This window comes from Poecilia reticulata, unplaced genomic scaffold (assembly GCF_904066995.2).
Source record: "Poecilia reticulata unplaced genomic scaffold, P_reticulata-male-v2 Scaffold_140, whole genome shotgun sequence".
Lineage (NCBI taxonomy): Eukaryota > Metazoa > Chordata > Actinopteri > Cyprinodontiformes > Poeciliidae > Poecilia > Poecilia reticulata.
Window position 1 is genome coordinate 2,216 of NW_027675238.1, and position 3,987 is coordinate 6,202.

Consider the following 3,987-nt stretch of genomic DNA (forward strand, 5'->3'; position numbering starts at 1 on the left):
AAGGGCGTGTCCATTTACATGCCCTGTCATCAAATACGGTGTAGAAAGTAAATTTTCGGTCGGCTGACCGACAATGTTCGGTATGACTTGACACAGAGAAGACTCTTAACTTTGGATACTTGAAAATATTGGCTTTGTAACCTCACGTCAGGGTCGAAATTCACCTGAACCCCCTCCCATGCTCTCTGAATGAATTTTTAGCAGCTCTGAATGAGGTGCTAACAACGGCGCTCCTGCTTCAAAGATCACACGAGCCAAGCTGATTACCCTCCCCGTTATCTTCCTGCTTCGTGCGTGGAAACTAAAAGCTAAATGGTGCGGAGGGGGATTTCTCCAACCTGACTGTGCAGAAACCCACGTTTTGGGAACTGATAAAAGTGGTATTTTTTATTGTGATCTCTTATTTTATAGTAGAATTTATATAATTTTAATGCTTTGAGCGAGGAATCTTAAGTTTTGAGATGGTAGGAAAAATTTTGCTGCAATTTAGTCTCTGATTTGTGCGTGATTTCATCACAATGTGAGGAATCATAGAAGAGCTGTCAGTTCATTGTTATGTATATTACACAGTGCACAATGGTACATTTTGCATGTATATGGTGTAAATGAAGGTTTGAACTTTGTATAATATATGGGCACAACTTCTGCCGCAAATAGGAACTGCAATTTGTTTACATGTTAGCACTTGCTAACCGACTTTTTTCAGATCTTTTTCAGCAGCTGCGCTGTTACAGACTTAAAGAAATACGTGGTTTTCAGTTGTACTTTAACGTTTTCTCCCTTTACTTTTAAGCACAACACAGCAGGTTCACAGCCTCACCGTCAGAGTAATAACACAAACACCAAACACACACGCACACACACAGATGTACATATACCTGAATAACCTGAAAAAAGTCAAAAAGTGAAGTTTAATTCATTTTACCCCCTCTAGCGCCGGAAGAGTTGAGAATATTTAAAACAGGCAGAAACGTGAATAATGCATGGAAAGGGATATGATTGTATAAGTTAAATTTCATCATACTACTTTTTAGACTCACAATCACTGAATAAGTGAAGGATTTCCACTTGTATGTATACATATGGTGTAAATGTCACTACCAAAGTTTATGTTATATGAAGAAAGTGTCATTATATAGTAATCACCAATTAAATTTGAACAGATTAACTGATTATTTTATGAACTATAACAAGCAAGCAAAACAATTCTAAAAGACCTAAATTTCAAGAGGGAAACATAACAAATACCATTAAAAAGCATAACCAGATTTTAGTCAAAAATTTAATAGTTGAAAAAAGTTGAAAAACTAACTGAAAACATTTATTTTATTTAAATTGCAATTATTTTTTGATTATTTTTTGATCTCATTTCCGTGAACCTCAATATCCACGACAAGGCTCCCGTCTTCCAGCATTTCATCAAACGGACTCCACAAATCTGCAGCAATCCGATAGACTTCATCACTTTCCAGGAGGACATGTTTTCATTTTCGTCTTCAGTGTCCATGACACCAATGACTACAGCCGCTTTTTTGTCTTCCATTTTTTCCTGTTAATACAGTACAAAATATAGTATGTTATATTAGAAATATAATCAGGTATGTCAATTTTCATGTTGTCATCTAAAAATAAGAACAAAAGAAGAAACCAACACCAATGTTAAATGTCAAATAACAGTAGCAACTTGTTTGATCTTTTGCTATATATACTATTTCCTTCAGGTTTACGTTTTTTTAAGTCCAAGATCATTGTTTTGTGCATTTCATCAATCAGCAAGTTCAAAGTTATTCATATAATAAAATATCATACAGTCAGCAACTGTAAATGAAGCAACAACAACAAGCATGACATTTGGTCACACACCATCATCAAAAACATTAACATTGTGGATGTTGGTTCCAGATTTGTGGTGCATTTATGTTAATTGTTGTTTCTCCTTTATTTAAGTCTTCTTTTGGCAAAGCATAATAGACTTGAGTCAGAAAATATTGAATGGTTTCCAGGATATCAAAATATGTAATAATCCATTCCATAATTTTGAAGTTGACAAAAAATTACAAGGTTAGCTCTGAGCAGTGGCACTTTTCACACTTTGTGTATATCTCCAAAATTTAGCAAATAATTTTAATTAGAAGGCCTCAATTTTAAAATATATGCACATTTTGCTTTAAATGTCTAAATCTACTTAAAATTAGATTAATTTACTTCTTCAGGAATTGACAACATACCTGAATTGTTGTAAAGGTTGTGCTTTGCAGCTGTAATCCATAGCCAGAATCCTGGCACCGAACATGAGTAATTTTGACCCGTTGGCCAATTGCCAGTTCCACCAGGGTTGCTTCCCTCCAAAGGGAGACGGGCATTGTGCAGCTGCCCTGTAATTAAAAGAATTATTGACAAAAAAAATTAGAGATTTATGCAAGAGTTCTCAAAAAGTCAAACAAACAAAACCCACCAATCTACCTTCTCTGACCAGACGCTGCAAAATTAACATGCAAGCTGGTTCATGACAAAAAACCTGGTTTTGTATCATGAACTTGACACACACATGCCATTTCCTTAGGCACTTACCTTTTTTTATCCAAATATTATTTGTTTTAAAAATAAATGACAACTGCAGTTTTGAACAAGTCTTAAAACAAGTTATTATACCTCTTTCAGCCGCACTGTCCGGATTGGCACCATCATTTTCCCGACATCACAAGCCTGACCGCAGCAAACTGAGAAGTACAAGAAAAGTACTTTTAGAGTTCGCATATTGTTCTGTAATGGGGCCTTTCATGTTATCTTCTACCCCGTTGAGATTTACAGTTAGCAAATTAAGTCCTCTCTTATGGAAAATTTTTAGACAAATATAAGAAAAATCCTACACACACAAGTTCGCCTTGCACCGTCTTCAGTCATTTTGACTCCGCTGCCTTCTCCAGATGGGCCATTGGTGCTGCTGGGTTTAAATATCCTCTGCTTTCTGTAGAAGCTCTGGAGTAACATTCACCTTTGGACCTTTATAAATTGCGTGGCCGGAGTGACGTTGATGATAAGGGGCGCTCTGAGCCCCTGAGGGCGTAGCTCCTCATCACATATGATTGGCCCTCACAAAGTTTTTTTGAATATTTTTCAAATATAATTACTTTTCCAATTGTTTTCCCATCTGTGACAGTTAGAATTTGATTTTTCTTTTTCTGTAATACCTTTGCTTTACCCTCCTTTACTGCCCAGCTAATTACTTTTTCTTCCTCTCTTATCTTTATTACTGCGATGTTTACTGGTGGTGGCCTGTAGATCGGCGATTGTGCGCGGTTTATAATGGTAGATAGAGCCATCCTAGGGGGAAGTGAAGGACAGAAACAAAATGTCAGTATTACAAACCCCATCAAGAGTCAACAGTGTCACCTCCTCAGCCCCACACTTTAATGGGGCAAAGGACACATATTAAAGCGAAGAAGCTGTTTACCACCCAATAAACAGCAGTTTCAACTGAACAGGCAAATGGTTAAATAGCTGTTCAACACTTTACAGCAGATAAACACCTGATAAACGGTTTAGCCGTTGAACCAAAATCCTGCATTCAATATTCTGTATTCAACGGCTGAACCGTTTGTTCCAAAGAAGTCACAGTTAGGCTTCACCTAACTGTTAATAAACGGACATTCAGTTTTAACTGTTAGGTAGTTTAACCTCCGCCCAACGGCAGTTTTAACGGCGAGTTAAAACTGGTGGTGGCGCCACCGGTTTTAACTATAGAAGTTAGTTATTAGATTTATTATTATTATTTTATTATTTAATGCTTTTATCTAGGACCACCGACTTAACAACGCCTTTTAAATCTCACCTGGGGGCCGATAGAACTAAACATTAAAGGCTGGTTGCTACAACTCAACGGGCTGGCCCGCTTAACTATCCACCCGTTGGACCGAGGTGGGCGGCTCCCGATTACACGTCATGAAACAATAGTCAATAAATAAAGTTGTAACATTTTACTTCCGA

General features: G+C 37.1%; 1 long non-coding RNA gene across 1 annotated transcript; it reads right to left on the bottom strand.

Moving 5' to 3' along the window:
* Nucleotides 1-1,477: 1,477 nt before the first annotated feature.
* Nucleotides 1,478-2,694, bottom strand: LOC145550663 (uncharacterized). The gene is made up of 3 exons (XR_014086521.1): nucleotides 2,653-2,694; nucleotides 2,229-2,375; nucleotides 1,478-1,549 (listed from the first exon to the last, which is right to left on the bottom strand). It is a non-coding gene; the product is annotated as an uncharacterized LOC145550663 (long non-coding RNA).
* Between the last annotated feature and the right edge of the window lie 1,293 nt (nucleotides 2,695-3,987).